The sequence below is a fragment of the Syngnathoides biaculeatus genome, chromosome 20, assembly GCF_019802595.1.
Source record: "Syngnathoides biaculeatus isolate LvHL_M chromosome 20, ASM1980259v1, whole genome shotgun sequence".
Lineage (NCBI taxonomy): Eukaryota > Metazoa > Chordata > Actinopteri > Syngnathiformes > Syngnathidae > Syngnathoides > Syngnathoides biaculeatus.
The window spans coordinates 4,840,876-4,857,950 of NC_084659.1; the positions used below are offsets into that span (position 1 = coordinate 4,840,876).

General features: G+C 43.4%; 12 non-coding genes across 12 annotated transcripts; 1 reads left to right on the top strand and 11 right to left on the bottom strand.

Moving 5' to 3' along the window:
• Positions 1–3,386: 3,386 nt before the first annotated feature.
• trnar-acg (transfer RNA arginine (anticodon ACG)) lies at positions 3,387–3,459 on the top strand. The gene has a single exon. It is a non-coding gene; the product is annotated as a tRNA-Arg (tRNA).
• Positions 3,460–12,425: 8,966 nt separating this feature from the next.
• On the bottom strand, positions 12,426–12,498 carry trnaf-gaa (transfer RNA phenylalanine (anticodon GAA)). The gene has a single exon. It is a non-coding gene; the product is annotated as a tRNA-Phe (tRNA).
• Positions 12,499–12,791: 293 nt separating this feature from the next.
• On the bottom strand, positions 12,792–12,864 carry trnaf-gaa (transfer RNA phenylalanine (anticodon GAA)). Its single transcript has one exon. It is a non-coding gene; the product is annotated as a tRNA-Phe (tRNA).
• A 115-nt stretch (positions 12,865–12,979) lies between these two features.
• On the bottom strand, positions 12,980–13,052 carry trnaf-gaa (transfer RNA phenylalanine (anticodon GAA)). The gene has a single exon. It is a non-coding gene; the product is annotated as a tRNA-Phe (tRNA).
• Positions 13,053–13,159: 107 nt separating this feature from the next.
• Positions 13,160–13,232, bottom strand: trnaf-gaa (transfer RNA phenylalanine (anticodon GAA)). The gene has a single exon. It is a non-coding gene; the product is annotated as a tRNA-Phe (tRNA).
• Positions 13,233–13,538: 306 nt separating this feature from the next.
• On the bottom strand, positions 13,539–13,611 carry trnaf-gaa (transfer RNA phenylalanine (anticodon GAA)). Its single transcript has one exon. It is a non-coding gene; the product is annotated as a tRNA-Phe (tRNA).
• Positions 13,612–13,919: 308 nt separating this feature from the next.
• Positions 13,920–13,992, bottom strand: trnaf-gaa (transfer RNA phenylalanine (anticodon GAA)). The gene has a single exon. It is a non-coding gene; the product is annotated as a tRNA-Phe (tRNA).
• A 113-nt stretch (positions 13,993–14,105) lies between these two features.
• Positions 14,106–14,178, bottom strand: trnaf-gaa (transfer RNA phenylalanine (anticodon GAA)). The gene has a single exon. It is a non-coding gene; the product is annotated as a tRNA-Phe (tRNA).
• An 846-nt stretch (positions 14,179–15,024) lies between these two features.
• Positions 15,025–15,097, bottom strand: trnaf-gaa (transfer RNA phenylalanine (anticodon GAA)). Its single transcript has one exon. It is a non-coding gene; the product is annotated as a tRNA-Phe (tRNA).
• A 299-nt stretch (positions 15,098–15,396) lies between these two features.
• trnaf-gaa (transfer RNA phenylalanine (anticodon GAA)) lies at positions 15,397–15,469 on the bottom strand. The gene has a single exon. It is a non-coding gene; the product is annotated as a tRNA-Phe (tRNA).
• Positions 15,470–15,584: 115 nt separating this feature from the next.
• On the bottom strand, positions 15,585–15,657 carry trnaf-gaa (transfer RNA phenylalanine (anticodon GAA)). The gene has a single exon. It is a non-coding gene; the product is annotated as a tRNA-Phe (tRNA).
• Positions 15,658–16,126: 469 nt separating this feature from the next.
• Positions 16,127–16,199, bottom strand: trnai-gau (transfer RNA isoleucine (anticodon GAU)). Its single transcript has one exon. It is a non-coding gene; the product is annotated as a tRNA-Ile (tRNA).
• Between the last annotated feature and the right edge of the window lie 876 nt (positions 16,200–17,075).

Genomic DNA, 17,075 nt, shown 5'->3' on the forward strand with positions numbered 1-17,075 from the left:
TGAATCACTGCGCCGCCTAAATGAGACGTCACAATTTATAATTATAATTATTCAGAGTATCAACTTTTTAAATTGTTTGCTCATAAATTGTACATTACTCGATGACAAGGCGCCGTCAACAACCAACTTTGCAACAATGAACAAGCGGATTCTACTTCAAGTCTACAAGCTTAAAACAGGAAGTTAATGTGATCTAACAGTCACAATTAATTTCAATGCTATTTAACTTAGTTGAAACAGGAATGAGTTTTTTTCCCACACACGCTGCCTTTTGGTTCATAGGTTTGAGATTGACACTGTTAGAGAACCAAGTCTAATGTTCATTTTAGTCTATGCTGTAGGATCAGAGTCCATAATTGAGACACCGTTTAAACAATGCAAACTTTGCCCCAGACCCAAAAGGAATCCAAATGGATTGGAACTGGGAAGTCATGCTCAGCTCCAGTTGCTCCACTTCCTGTTGGTACGCAGACTCCGTCTGGACCGTCTTGGATGAGGCAGATGACTGTGGTGACTCAGGGTTCTTTCCTACTGGATGAAAGAACACGATTGATGGCAGTTTACTGTTTATTCAACTTGGCTTTCTGATTATAGACTTGGTTAACTCACCATTTCTTATTCAAGGATTACCATGAAGAGTAATTCACTTGTACCTAAAAAAAAATAAAATCTTCTTGCTTTATGATTGGAAATGCCATTTTGTTCCCGACTCCCTCAAAAAGTTTCTTGAAGAGTATACCGTGGAGCTCAGCATTTTGGAATAAAAAGTAACTTCATTCCACTTTTTTTTTCAATGGATGGAAAAATTTTCACAGTTTCCTTGACTCAGTGATAAGGTTGGTTGTGATTCACACATATTGCTTAAAAGATGGCGGCACGGTGGAGCAGCTGTAAAGCGTTGACCTCACAGTTCCGAGGTCCTGGGTTCAATATTGGACCCGCCTGTGTGGAGTTTCCATGTTCTCCCCTTGGCTGTGTGTTTTTTTTTTTTTTTCCGGGCACTCCGGTTTCCTCCCACATCCTAAAACATGCAACATTAATTGGATGCTAAATTCCCCTTAGCTGTGATTGGGAGTGTGGCTCTTTGTCTCTATGTGCCCTGTGATTGGCTGGCAACCAGTTCAGGGTGTACCCTGCCTCCTGCCCGATAACAGCTGGGATGGACTCCAGCACTCCCGTGACCCTCGTGAGGACAAGTGGCAAAGAAAAGGGATGGATGGATGTTCATATTTTCCTCCAAAAACGTAGGCAGTATATACAGTATAAGGTGTCCAAAAAAATTTATTCACACTTTAAATAATTGTAAACCTGACATCTATTATAATTCAAATCATTTTTAACATGTAAAAGAATTTACAAATATCATTATTCAAAGTGTGTATACATTTTTTGGGACATCTGTATTTTTAAAACTGATATTCCAGTTAATGTTTTATTTCCAAAAGTGCTCAGCTGAGGTGAATGAAGGTGATTGATGAAACGACAACCATCACTAATTAGGACACAGGTGTTGTGCATTTGTCCTCCACTGTGATTGGTCCTCAGTCTGGTTAAAGTCCGGATGGGTCTTGTGCAATGTGTGCTGTTTTCAGTTCTTCATTCTCATCATGACAACTAACTTGCTTGCAGTTTTACGCCGCAGCGCTTTCCGGTCTACTTGCGGCGCCATCTTGGCCAGCAGTCACCTGTGACAAGGAAAACGTGACGGCGGCTGTGACCTCTGGTTTCCTTCCATTCAATGAAAACATCAATGGTAGATTGATTGAAGAGTCATCGTCATCATCATCTACACTTCTACCCGTTTTAAGTAGTCACTGATTTATTAATAAAAGATTAAAACACTTCAACCAGGAAAGAAAGGAGTGTGTTAATGAAGTGTGCAGTGCTGTATATGAATGGCTTTAATGCTGAAACCGGAAATTAATGATTATCTAGAAAATATTCATCTGAGTTCCTTAAACGCTGAAACAGAAATGGACACAATTTTCAAATGATCCTACTTTGTTCCCTGCCTGACGATGGCAGTTGGGGGTCTGCAGGATGGGACTTGAGATGTGAGGTGAGTCCTGCAGCCAGACTCTCTCAAGTGCAAGAGGACCAGGAAACCGAGAGAAAGGAAAGAAAAAGCAAACTGAGTGTCCAGGCAGCTTTTTGCCACTAATATTTTATGTTTTTGTTTTTAACGCGCTTCGTCTCTGACCGTTGAGTTTGGTCTGGATTTGAGTCACCAAATTAGCTGGGAACGGTTTCAAACTTCAACACAATTCTCCCATCACCACTTTAAAGGACTAAAACACAATTTAAACCTCATTTTCCAGTTAAACGGTTGAAAGAGGTTGGGTGAGTGGAAACCCCAACATAAACTTGCTCATCAGCCTCGTATTCCTTACCTGAGCTTGTTAACAACAAGACGCGTTTGTGATCAATTTGTGGATGTTGAAGAAACTTCGAACGTGAGTAACTTCATAACTTATACGACGAGGGCTGTGAGGACTTAATAAATTTAACAAATCTTATCTCGTATTGTTCGAAGCTGCTCGGCCCAAGTTAGCCTACTGCGCTAACGTATTGCCTGCGTCGAGTACACAACGAGGACCAAACATCAATTCTCGACTCAACCACAATGGGCCTCAACTATTAGTGAGGGCCATTGTGTTTTGAATCCCCTCATCCACCTATCCTTTAAATCGCTATATCCTTTATATTTTTAACACAGGTAGTATGTGATTTGTGTACCTTATGTGCTGACTGTGGTTATTGTGATTGCTTTCATTTGACCTTAACTTTTACATAGAGTAGGTAGGCTGACTTTGTTTATTTGATTGCTTCTTTTTTATTATCTGCAGCCCGTTGGGCAGCACATTATTGAGTTTGTCCGATCCTGTTAAACATTAAGAAGGTGATAATAAATGAAGGCACATGGAAACATTAGAGACACTTGGCATAGAGGATCCATATTTAATGCTGAAATCGATGTTTTTGCCGATAAGACAGGTTAATCCATACAATTGTCAATCTTGATCATCACTTGAAGAAACAAGTTGAAGAATTTGCCTGTCACGACCCGGAGACGAACTTGGCCTGTGCCAATGAAAGCACCGCATCCGAGACGATCTGACGAGGCCTTCCCAAAATGGGTCAGTCCTGGATCATGAAATCTTCCCATTGCAGCCAACAGCTATATACAGACAACTTTCGTGGCAGTTTCCACAAATCTGTGATCGAGTAGTGGTTCGTTCTCTGCTTTGTTGCCACGCAATCCTTGTTCAATTCCGGGTCACAGCAGGAATAAAGCCCCTCAGTCGCCTTTTTCGATGCCGTTATTTGGCAGGTGTGGTACAGTGAAAATTGTATACATGGGTTTGCAGAAGGTGCACTTTTGTGTAGGGCTAGTGGCGCAATGGATAACGCGTCTGACTACGGATCAGAAGATTCTAGGTTCAACTCCTGGCTAGCTCGGTTGTGTATTTTGCATGTGGTATCAAAGCCCGTTCAGAATGATGTTTTTGGTATGTTCACCTGAAATGTCTTCTTTGAAGGTTAGGTCACAAATATATATATTTTTTCTTGATACCTCGAGAACTCCTTTATCAACCACATCTGCCTTTTTAAAGTAATTATATAGCAGTGATGCATCAATTGAATCATGAAATATGTCTTTATGCAGCAAACGACCTCACACAGGTGCATCTGATTCAGGATAATACATGGAGTGGAGGTGGACTTTTCAAGGCGGCCTAACAGGTCTTTGAGAGTCAGAATTCTAGCTGATAGACAGGTGTTCAAATACTTATTTGCCTGTATCACACAAATAAATCACATACGCACGTTGAATTTTTTACATTGGATTTCAGTGTTAAAAAAATTCAATGCCAGAAATTTGAATTCGTACTGTGATGGCAATTAATTACTTCAATAATTGTCTTTAGTTCATTTATTTTTGGAATTCGTAAGGGATTCATCCAAATATCAATCATAAGGACTAAAAAAATTAGCTTCACAGATTCAACCCTGCCATGACCCGGATTCAAACCGGGGTTGCTGCGGCCACAACGCAGAGTACTAACCACTATACGATCACGGCTGTTGAAAGCTGCCAAGGTTGTCTTTCTAAATCTGTCACCATGGCAACAAGGCTGAAACCCTGCAGGATGCTGAGCCAGCACCAGTGAAACTGAAATGTTTTATCTGCATTTTTGTGTCAATCAAGTGAATCATCTCAACATTTTACTGCGTTCCTAAAAATATTCATTAATATTTGATCCAGAATACCATCCCAACCGCTTTTGGATAGTGATGAAAAGCAACATTCATGTCACTCCCCACATTATCACATTGTTTTATTTCATAAATAAACATTGAAACTCTAATTGATGAATAATTAGAGTCATGAGTATATTTTTCAATTAAATATTAACACTACAATAACTGTCTTGTAACTGCAATAATGTTCGTGACAAAATTTAAAAAAGTATGGAAATTCAGACAAATATGTATAAATTGGGTGAATTTAGAGTGTCCAATTAATGTTGCATGTTTTGGGAATATGGGAGGAAACTGGAGTGCCAGGAAAGAAAAACCTACACGTGCACGGGAAGAACATGCAAACTCCACAAAGGCAAGGCAGGGATCAAACCCTGGTCGTCAGACAGCACACAGCTGTGTATTACATGCCAACATTTGAACAATAGAGGATCCTACAAGTAGCAATTCATTGGCAAACGGTTCAGCATGTACCCTGCCTCCTGCCTGACAATCGCTGAGAGAGGCTCCAGCACTCATGCGCCCTTTGTGAGGATAACCATCTCAGATAATTAACACCCAGGCCCTCAATAACCCCAAGTGACCTCAATGCCTCCTGCTGGTGCTAATACTAACAACAATAATCATTATAAACAAAAAGATTAACACTTATACCGAGGTTGAGGTGGACGGGCCTGAGAGGAACAGAAAACAGAGAGAAAGAAGAAAAGCAAACTGAGAATGCAAGCAGCTGTTTGTCAGGGCTTTTCGTCAATGGTTTTGTTTTCTTATCTTAAAACTAATTGTGTCAAAGTTGTTTTGATTTCAGCTTTATGCACTGACTAAAATTGATGGCCGTGGGCCAATGGTTTCGTCCGCTGTCACCATGGGAATACCAAGAACCTCAGGGGAAGGAGTGAAAAAGAGTGATGGGGTTTCACGGTGATTCCCGGAGATGAAGAGCGGGATCGGCAGGGTTTGGTGGGTGACAGAGGAGATGACCTGGCCCTTTAGGGCCGTGAAGTTTTACGGAGATGGGAGTGGCTGGGGGCACACACCCACCCATGTGGTTCGTTGCTCTAGAACAACGGCAACCTTTGACACCGAAAGAGCCATTTGAACCCGGTTTCCACGGAAAAGAAAACACTGGGAGCCGCACATCTAAAATGAAGAAAAAAAAAAACTTCTACTACTTTACCGCAGCATGTTTCTCCATTGGCTTTGCCGGGCTTGAAAGTCGCTCAAAATAGACGGCGTTTCAGCGGGTATACCCGCTTCGCAGTGTGACGTCTATTTTGAGCGACGAAAAAAATAATATCAAATAATTTAATAATATTTTAATATTTCAAGATCACAATCTTCAAATTTAGAACTAAAATAATATAAAAAACTAACACAAATAAAACGCACTTCAATTAAATACAAAAAATTTTTTTTTGTAATTTTTTTTCCCAAGCCAATCAGAGCCGCATTATAAGGATGAAAGAGCCGCATGAGGCTCCGGAGCCGCGGGTTGCCGACTGCTGTTCTAGAGGTATGATTCTTTCTTCAGGTGCGAGAGGTCCCGGGTTCAACTCCCGGACGAACCCTGCTAAGCTGACCGTTGTGGCTCAGTATGCTGTAATGTTTTACCTTGCTCTCTTTCTCAAGGTGGCCTGTGTTGAAACTCAAGGGTTCATTCTTGTTTAGGGTGGCAGCCAAGTGATCATTGAGTTATGTGGTAATGTACTTCATTGTTGTTGATGAGTTATGAAGTCATTTGCTCTTCTGTGTTGCTTGTTGTTCTTGGGGAACATTTCTCGAGGGGAGCAGGAGTGAAAGAGATCCCAGGGTTGAAATTCACAACAAGCTCTCTTTGGAAATGTCAACAGCCAGGAATCCTTTGCCGTCGGCCACAGTGGCCAGTATGACAAGTGATCATCTTTTTCATATCTGTGGGCCTTGTTCTTTCGGCATGTTTCTAAATTACCTGTGACCTTGAGAAGTCCAGTTTTCAAGTCCCAGAAAAACCCTTTTGCCCAAATTTCCATTCGCTGACAAGGGTCTGTCAGCTTCACCTTTTTGCAGTGAGAAACATCTGGGATTTGAACCCGGAACCTCTCGCACCCTAAGCGAGAATCATACCCCTAGACCAACGAGCCACAAAAGTTAATACTTGACACTCATTTTTGAAGCATTCTACAAGACCAGGAAATAGTAACACGAGCACATTCAAACCATTTTCTTGAACGAATAGCCATAGAATGTTCAACACTGTTGCTCTCTTGGGTTTCACGACCACTTGATAGTGCCATGAAGCAAATAAATCAGCATGAAGCTTTGAACCATGTGGAAATTAATATTGCTGCAAGGCTTCATTTGGCAATCATGACAAGTCAGACATGTTATCCATTGCACGATGAGCCTCACGATGGCTTCATGCCCGACCCAAGCCAAACTTAGTTGAATATTTTTAAAATAATCTTCAATTTCCGGTTTCAGCATTAAATCCATTTGTGTACAGCACTGGACACTTCATTTACAATTTTCATTTCCGGTTGAAGTGTTTCACTCTATTATTTATAAATCAGTGAATATTTAAATATGATGATGATGATGATGATGATGACTTCACTCGATCTACCATTGATGTTTTCATGGCATGAAGGGAACCGGATTGGCCGGAGAAAAAATTCGCTCACAGAACATGCCAACTATTTTTTCGTCTGTGGTTCTCAGCCAGTCACCCGTGAGAACATACAGTGGCTTCCGTTGTCCAGGATCAAGATCCTAAGGGTCTCCTCTTTAGTATAGTGGACAGTATCTACGTCATGTGGAAGAGTCGGGTTCGATTCATCAATGGATATTAAATAATGCTGCCTTGTTGCTTTTCGTGGGGCTTTTTCTTGTGGAAAGCACTTGAGCAATTTTGTTTCCAAGCAGGAAGTCACACGTGAATTATTGTTTGTAAAGCGTCGCTCGTCCTAGGTCTGTGTTATAACGACTCGTCCTACTTTGAACCTTCGGTCCCAAGAACTGTGATGCCAACAGTCCAACAAGTTTCACATCATGCTGTGTCCGAGAATGTTCAGTGTTTCACGATTGTTTTGCACACCTGCCCCGCTTCTAACTGCACCTGAACCCATGCGAGCGAACAAGGTGGTTTGGTGGTTCTGCCGACAGACATCACACGAGCAACAGTTACAGTCTACAGTAGTTGTGATATTTGTCACAGATGCTCGAGGTCCTGTATGGAAACAAAGCTGCTCTGCTTGCTTTCGTAAGAGCCGCATGAAAAGCTGAAATTAACTTTCTTTAACTCCCCGTCAGGGAATCGAACCCCGGTCTTCCGCGTGACAGGCGGCTATACTGGCCACTATACTAACGAGGAGACTCTTATGCTCAGTTCCTGGTAAGAGAAGCTTTTCTAATACATGAAAATATCCTATGAATCACAATCTCACGAAGCTGATGACATCAGACAGCCCCTTCTCAGCTGGTCACTGACGGTGTAGTGGTGCACACACCAACCTTTCCTGTAAGTGGTGTGGGCTCTATTCCTGCTCAGTGGTGGTGTTGCAATGTTCCCTGCAACTCTCTGGCAACCAGCCCACAGTCCAATATGACTTTTGCCCAATTTTAGCTGGGGCATGCTCCAGTACTCCTGTGACCCTTGTGAGGATAAGCAGTTTGGTTTGATGGTCCTCTCAAGTGAGTGGCTATTGCTGAATATATTTCTGCCGCAGAGGTTCATGAGTAATATCCATGTTGGCGGAGGGACGATCGGGCTTAACTCAATCTTGCTGAATTGGGACCGAATGTTGTGAATCCTCAACGTGGGACGCCGCTGATATCTTCTTGACTGACGAAAATATACACAACATTAAGGTGGAGCGTCTTTGGAGCAGCAGAAAGCAGGCAGTGGGAAAGACTGTGAGGACTCCATCAAGTGATAGTTAAATCAGTTCCATCTATTGTGGTCTTGTAATTTGAAGCCAGGGAATACCAAGAACCTCAGGGGAAGGAGTGACAAACAGTGATATGGTTTCGTGGTGATTGCCGGAGATGAAGAGTGGGATCGGCAGTGTTTGATGGGTAACAGAGGAGATAACCGTGAACCTTTGCGGGATGGTAGTAGACTGAGGCACACAGTGACGCATGTGGCGCGTTGGTCTCGATGTATTATTCTCGCTTTGGCGAGCAACAATTTCACCTGTGTAGAACTGGAGTTGTTATATATGCTTGATGCACGGTCCTTGTTTGAAAACAAACCTGCTCGGTTTGTTTTTCGCGAAGACGAGCCCCACAAAAAACAAAGTATAACACCATCTCCCCGTCAGGGAATCGAACCCCAGTCTTACGCGTGATAGGTGGAGATACTGTCCACTATACTAACGAGGAGACTCCTGTACTGTTTTCCCAGGAAGAAGTGGTCTTCGGCTGAGTTTTTTTGGGTTTTTTTTGTCGTCAAGGAACTGTTGTACATGAGGTGCTTGTCATATTTGACATGTTGACTCGAATGCCACCATAATAAAATATTGTTTGAAAATATTCTCTGCGCGCAACTGTTTCCAAAGTTGTGGTAATCAGCAAAATGAATGTGGTAGAAAACTGTGGTAGGTCACAATATTCTTGTGGAACTTGTGAGAGGTCCACTGGGTCGACAGCAGGTGGAGCGTCTTTGGAGGCTCTCACAGCAGAAACCAGGCAGTGGCAGCGACAGCGAGGACTCCATCTCGTGATAGTTCAATGGGTTCAGTCTACAGTGGTCTTGTAATTTGAAGCCAGGGAATACCAAGAACCACAGGCATCACAGAGGAAGGGTTGACAAAGAGCGATATGGTTTCAGGGTGAGTGCCGGAGATGAGGAGTGTGATCGGCACTGTTTGGTGGATGGCAGGTGACCCAACCATCCAGGGCTGTGAAACTTTTTGGCAGTAGTGACGCATGTGGCTTGTTGGTCTGGAGGTATGTTCTTGCTTTGGGTGTGAGAAGTCCTGGGTTCAACTCCTGGAGGAGCACAGCTATTCCATCTGTAGTACCACATTATGGATTACGCTTACAAGTGGTTCAAGGTGGCCCTTGTAGCAAGCAATGGGGTCATTGAACATTTCTGTGTTGGTTGAAGGCAAGTGATTCTTGTTTTGGGTGCCAGCCAAATGATTAATGAGACATGTGATTATCTCCTTCATTTAAAACACACTGCTGCCCTTGTGACAAGGAATGAAGTCATGTGCTCTTCTTTGTAGGTTCTTTGTACTTTGGTTATCCTTCTCAAGGAGAACAGGACTCAAAAGGGTCCCGGGAATTAAATATCCGATAAGATCTCTGGAAATTTCAACAGCCAGTAGGACAAGTGCTCATGTTTTTCATTTCTGTGCGCCTTGTTCTTGCAGTATGCTTCTTCATTAATTTTGGCTGTGAGAAATGCAGTTTTCAAGTTCTAGAAAAAAAATTGGGGGTCTCATTACGATGTCGCAGTTTGAGGGGCATGTGAGACCCTGAAGAAACAAAAATGAGAGAGCACTTTTTTAGGTTTATCACCTCACTTGCTGGAATAATTGCACAAATAACAGACAAGAAGTCGTCTTTCTTCTGATCAGGAGGACGTGAGAGACAGGCCAGTTACAGACTCCAAACACGTTCTGAACCAGCCTCTCACATACTCTTTTTTTAATTAGAAAACACACAAGGTCAAAAGGAGGGGTGAGCAGATGAAATGAACAAAGGTACAGTTTTGGTGATGATGTGGCAGATTCTTTGGTTATGATGTAGTTTTCCTTGGCCACTTCTCGGAAGATACTGTTGCATCTGTGTGTAGGAGCTGGCTTTGTCCTGGCTAAGTCCATAATAAATATATTTACGAATACTCGAACACACTTGTATTTTGTTCATATCGTAACTCAACCACATTTGCACCATTTCCTGGTCCTCTTGCACTCAAGAGAGTCTGGCTGCAGATCTCACCTGTCAGCCCCCCACCTCACATCTCAAATCCCATCCTGCAGACTACAAGCGCCACCGTCAAGCAGGGAACAAAGTAGAATAATTTGAAAATTCCGTTTCAGTGTTTCAGGAACTTAGTAGAATATTTTTAAAATAATCTTTAATTTCCAATTCAGCATTAAATCCATTGTTTACAGCACTGGACACTTCATTCACAATTTTCATCTACAACCCTCAACGAGAGGGCAGCTATCCAATATCTCTGGCGGAACCCTACAGCCGTCGGATCAGCCAGCCACGAGTTACTGGTTTTGTCCCCTCGTAATTGGGCAACCCCCACACCTTGTACCTGAAGCCCAAACTACGTTTTCGGCCCTTTGCCAGTCTGGACATACCAGCGGCCCACCCGAGTCTTCCTGGAGAGTGCTCCCCATGCCCCTTCCAGGCACACTCTCCGAATTCCTGCCTACGTTCACCCACAAATTTGCCCATTCCGATTGTGTTACTGCCCTGGATGTCAGGACGCGGGTCCAGTAGTCGGTGGAGCTGATCATTTTTGCGATTCTACTTGCACTCCTAGGTAACTGACCGATTCACCCGGAGGAATCATGTGTATAGGCGTTCCACCGATCCTCCAGGCTTCACAGTCATTCACCACTCCTCGCTCCATATAGAACCCGTGGCACTTCCTGGGTTGAACCTTCAACCCCGTTAAGTTGCAGAAGTGGTCCAGCATCGCCAGACTCCTCCCCATCCCCTCCTTCGAACCACTCACCAGCACAAGATCATCAACGAAGGCTAGTGTAGCGATAGACATATCGCTCCATTGTAGCCCGGATCTGGCCTGTTTGAGCCCATGGATAAAGGGATCCATGGCCAAGTTGAAAAGCAGTGGGGACATTGGGTCACCTTGCTTCACTCCAACTTGTAGACGTATTGCCTGTGTTTGGCTGTCAACACAAGATACCCTGGTCACGCAGTCCACATATGAGTTATGGATTAACTCAACATATTCATCGACACCGCGTTCTCTCAGAGAACACAGGATATGCTCGTGAGATATGGAATCAAAAGCCTTCGCAAAATCAACGAACACAACTGCCAGCGGAGTCCCCTCAGACCTCGAGTTCCTGATGATCTCGGACAAGATCACCAGGTTATCCGCAAACCCACTCGAGTAAGCAAGGAAACCGCGTTGTCCGGGGTTCAGAGGACAGGCTCGCGATAGCCTCATCGTCATACACCTCGCAAACAGCCTCAGAACCACCGATCCTATCGTCACGGGATGCCACCCAGTTGGATCCCGCAATTCATCCGGATCCTTGGACTTCGGCAACAGCCGCATGCGGCACTCCTTGAAAGCCCGGCGAATGACTCCACGGACCAACCATGTCGTGAACAGCTGTGCCAGTTGCTCACCCTGGGGGTCCCAGTGCAACAGCGCGCTTTTGCTGATCCTGTCTGCTCCCGGGGCCGTGCAGTTCTTCAATCTAGCCAGGTTTTCCATCAACCCCTTTGCCAGAATCAGAACATGGAACTCGCAGTTGTCGGTGGTAGCTTTCGTTCCAAACTCCCCAAGCCCCGAGAATTGCTCACGTGCCTCCCATCTCTGCCAGAAGTAGGATCAGCTCCCCCACACTCCAGAGCTTCGTTCCTTTGACCCCCTCTACCTTCTCTATCTTCCTTGCCTTCCACTCCGCCACGTGGACATGCCGCTTATGTTGGGAGACACCAACCTCGGAAGCAAATACTCATCCACAGAGTTTGCAATTGAACTCCCACCTCTGCTCACCTCCACCGTGGCCCCCTTGCAGTTAGGCTGAAGCAAAACATAACCAGATGTTTAATAAGTGCAAAAAAAGCACATACTTCTGTAATAACTGCTGAAACCAGGGATTGAACCTCACACCTTTGGCTCTTCAGTCTATCGCTCTCCCAACTGAGCTGTTTCAGCTCTGTGAGGGTCGTAACTGTTGCCTGGTTGCAATCCGTCAAAGAACCCAAACATGCCACAAAACATAACCAGATGTTTAATAAGAACAAAAAAAAAAAACATGCTTCTGTAGTAAGTGCTGAAACCAGGTATTGAACCAGGGACCTTTGGATCTTCAGTTTATCGCTCTCCCAACTCAGCTATTTCAGGACAGTGAGAAGAGAAACTGTTGCCTGGTTGCAACTCTGTCAAAGAACCCAAACATGCCGCAAAACAAAACCAGATGTTTAATAAGTGCCAAAAAGGGACACAATTCTATACTAAATGCAGAAACCAGGGATTGAACCAGGGACCTTTAGATCTTCAGTCTAATGCTCTCCCAACTGAGCTATTTCAGCTCCATGAGGCTATGAATTGTTGCCTGTCAAAGAACCAAAACATTCCACAAAATATAACCAGATGTTTAATAAGTGCCGAAAAAAACCCACAAAATTCTGTACTAAATGCTGAAACCAGTGATTGAACCAGAGACCTTTAGATCTTCAGTCTAACGCTCTCCGAACTGAGCTATTTCAGCTCCATGAGGGTAGGAACTGTTGCCTGGTTGCAACCCTGTCGAATAACCAAAACATGCCGGAAAACATAACCAGATGTTTAATAAGAGCCAAAAAGCACATAATTCTGTACTAAATGCTGAAGCCAGGGATTGAACCAGGGACCTTTAGATCTTCAGTCTAACGCTCTCCCAACTGAGCTATTTCAGCTCCTTGAGGCAAGCAACTGTTGCCTGGTTGCAACTCTATCAAAGAACCAAAAAATGCCACAAAACATAACCAGATGTTTAATAAGTGCCAAAAAAGCACATAATTCTATACTAAATGCAGAAACCAGGGATTGAACCAGGGACCTTTAGATCTTCAGTCTAATGCTCTCCCAACTGAGCTATTTCAGCTCCATGAGGCTATGAATTGTTGCCTGTCAAAGAACCAAAACATTCCACAAAACATAACCTGATGTTTAATAAGTGCCGAAAAAAACCCCACAAAATTCTGTACTAAATGCTGAAACCAGGGATTGAACCAGAGACCTTTAGATCTTCAGTCTAACGCTCTCCCAACTGAGCTATTTCAGCTCCATGTGGGTAGGAACTGTTGCCTGGTTGCAACCCTGTCGAATAACCAAAACATGCCGGAAAACATAACCAGATGTTTAATAAGACCCAAAAAAGCACATAATTCTATACTAAATGCTGAAGCCAGGGATTGAAGCAGGGACCTTTAGATCTTCACTCTAACGCTCTCCCAACTGAGCTATTTCAGATCCATGAGGGTGGGAACTGTTGCCTGGTTGTAACTCTATCAAAGAACCAAAACATTCCGCAAAACATAACCAGATGTTTAATAAGTGCCGAAAAAAAAACACATAATTCTGTACTAAATGCTGAAACCAGGAATTGAACCAGGGACCTTTAGATTTTCAGTCTAACGCTCTCCCAACTGAGCTATTTCAGATCCATGAGGGTGGGAACTGTTGCCTGGTTGTAACTCTATCAAAGAACCAAAACACTCCGCAAAACATAACCAGATGTTTAATAAGTGCCGAAAAAAAAAACCACATAATTCTGTACTAAATGCTGAAACCAGGGACTGAACCAGGGACCTTTACATCTTCAGTCTCACGCTCTCCCAACTGAGTTATTTCAGCTCCATGAGGGGAGAAACTGTTGCCTGGTTGCAACTCTATCAAAGAACCAAAACATGCCGCAAAACATAACCAGATGTTTCATAAGAGCGAAAAAAGCACATAATTCTGTACTAAATGCTGAAACCAGGGATTGATCCAGGGACCTTTAGATCTTCAGTCTAACGCTCTCCCAACTGAGCTATTTCAGCTCCATGAGGGTAGGACCTGTTGCCTGGTTGCAACTCTGTCAAAAACCAAAACATGCCGCAAAACATAAGCAGATGTTTCATAAGAGCCAAAAAGCACATAATTCTGTACTAAATGCTGAAGCCAGGGATTGAACCAGGGACCTTTAGATCTTCAGTCTAACGCTCTCCCAACTGAGCTATTTCAGCTCCGTGAGGGTGGGAACGGTTGCCTGGTTGCAACTCTATCAAAGAACCAAAACACGCCGCAAAACATAACCAGATGTTTCATAAGAGCCAAAAAGCACATAATTCTGAACTAAATGCTGAAACCAGGGATTGAACCAGGGACCTTTAGTCTAACACTCTCCCAACTGAGCTATTTCAGCTCCATGAGGGTAGGAACTGTTGCCTGGTTGCAACTCTGTCAAAAACCAAAACATGCCGCAAAACATAAGCAGATGTTTCATAAGAGCCAAAAAAAGCACATAATTCTGTACTAAATGCTAAAACCAGGGATTGAGCCAGGGACGTTTAGATCTTCAGTCTAACGCTCTCCCAACTGAGCTATTTCAGCTCCATGAGGGTGGGAACGGTTGCCTGGTTGCAACTCTGTCAAAAACCAAAACATGCCGGAAAACATTACCAGATGTTTAATAAGAGCCAAAAAGCACATGATTCTGAACTAAATGCTGAAACCAGGGACCTTTAGGTCTTTTGTCTTATGCTCTCCCAACTGAGCTATTTCAGCTCCATGAGGGTGGGAACTGTTGCCTGGTTGCAACTCAATCAAAGAACCAAAACATTCCGCAAAACATAACCAGATGTTTAATAAGTGCCGAAAAAAACCCACATAATTCAGTACTAAATTCTGAAACCAGGGATTGAACCAGGGACCTTTAGATCTTCAGTCTAATGCTTTCCCAACTGAGCTATTTCAGCTCCATGAGGGAGGAAACTGTTGCCTGGTTGCAACTCAATCAAAGAACCAAAACATGCCGCAAAACATAACCAGATGTTTAATAAGAGCCAAAAAGCACATAATTCTGTACTAAATGCTGAAACCAGGGATTGAACCAGGGACCTTTAGATCTTCAGTCTAACGCTCTCCCAACTGAGCTATTTCAGCTCCACGTGGGCTGGAACTGTTGCCTGGTTGCAACTCTCTCAAAAATCAAAACATGCCGCAAAACATAACCAATGTTAAATAAGAGCCAAAAAGCACATAATTCTGTACTAAATGCTGAAACCAGGGACTGAACCAGGGACCTTTAGATCTTCAGTCTAACGCTCTCCCAACTGAGTTATTTCAGCTCCACGAGGGCTGGAACTGTTGCCTGGTTGCAACCCTGTCAAATAACGAAAACATGCCGGAAAATATAACCAGATGTTTCATAAGAGCCAAAAAGCACATAATTCTGCACTTCATGCTGAAACCAGGGATTGAACCAGGGACCTTTAGATGTTCAGTCTAACGCTCTCCCAACTGAGCTATTTCAGCTCCATGATGGTGGGAACTGTTGCCTGGTTGCAACTCTATCAAAGAACCAAAACACGCCGCAAAACATAACCAGATGTTTCATAAGAGCCAAAAAAGCACATAATTCTGTACTAAATGCTGAAACCAGGGATTGAACCAGGGACCTTTAGATCTTCAGTCTAACGCTCTCCCAACTGAGATACTTCAGCTCCACAAGGGTAGGAACTGTTGCCTGGTTGCAACCCTGTCAAATAACGAAAACATGCCGGAAAATATAACCAGATGTTTCATAAGAGCCAAAAAGCACATAATTCTGCAACCAGGGATTGAACCAGGGACCTTTAAACCTTCAGTCTAACGGTCTCCCAACTGAGCTATTTCAGCTCCATGATGGTGGGAACTGTTGCCTGGTTGCAACTCTATCAAAGAACCAAAACACGCCGCAAAACATTACCAGATGTTTCATAAGAGCCAAAAAAGCACATAATTCTGTACTAAATGCTGAAACCAGGGATTGAACCAGGGAACTTTAGTCTAACGCTCTCCCAACTGAGCTATTTCAGCTCCATGATGGTGGGAACTGTTGCCTGGTTGCAACTCTGTCAAAAACCAAAACATGCCGCAAAACATAAGCAGATGTTTCATAAGAGCCAAAAAAGCACATAATTCTGTACTAAATGCCGAAGCCAGGGATTGAACCAGGGACCTTTAGATCATCAGTCTAACGCTCTCCCAACTGAGCTATTTCAGCTCCATGAGGGTACCAACTGTTGCCTGGTTGCAACCCTGTCAAATAACGAAAACATGCCGGAAAACATAACCAGATGTTTAATAAGAGCCAAAAAGCACATAATTCTGTACTAAATGCTGAAGCCAGGGATTGAACCACGGACCTTTAGATATTCAGTCTAACGCTCTCCCAACTGAGCTATTTCAGCTCCATGAGGGTACGAACTGTTGCCTGGTTGCAACCCTGTCAAATAACGAAAACATGCCAGAAAACATAACCAGATGTTTAATAAGAGCCAAAAAGCACATAATTCTGTACTAAATGCTGAAACCAGGGATTGAACCAGGGAACTTAGTCTAACGCTCTCCCAACTGAGCTATTTCAGCTCCATGATGGTGGGAACTGTTGCCTGGTTGCAACTCTGTCAAAAACCAAAAACATGCCGCAAAACATAAGCAGATGTTTCATAAGAGCCAAAAAAGCACATAATTCTGTACTAAATGCCGAAGCCAGGGATTGAACCAGGGACCTTTAGATCATCAGTCTAACGCTCTCCCAACTGAGCTATTTCACTCCAAGGGTGGTACCAACTGTTGCCTGGTGGTTGCAACCCTGTCAAATAACGAAAACATGCCGGAAAACATAACCAGATGTTTAATAAGAGCCAAAAAGCACATAATTCTGTACTAAATGCTGAAGCCAGGGATTGAACCACGGACCTTTAGATCATCAGTCTAACGCTCTCCCAACTGAGCTATTTCAGCTCCATGAGGGTACGAACTGTTGCCTGGTTGCAACCCTGTCAAATAACGAAAACATGCCAGAAAACATAACCAGATGTTTAATAAGAGCCAAAAAGCACATAATTCTGTACTAAATGCTGAAAGCAGGGATTGA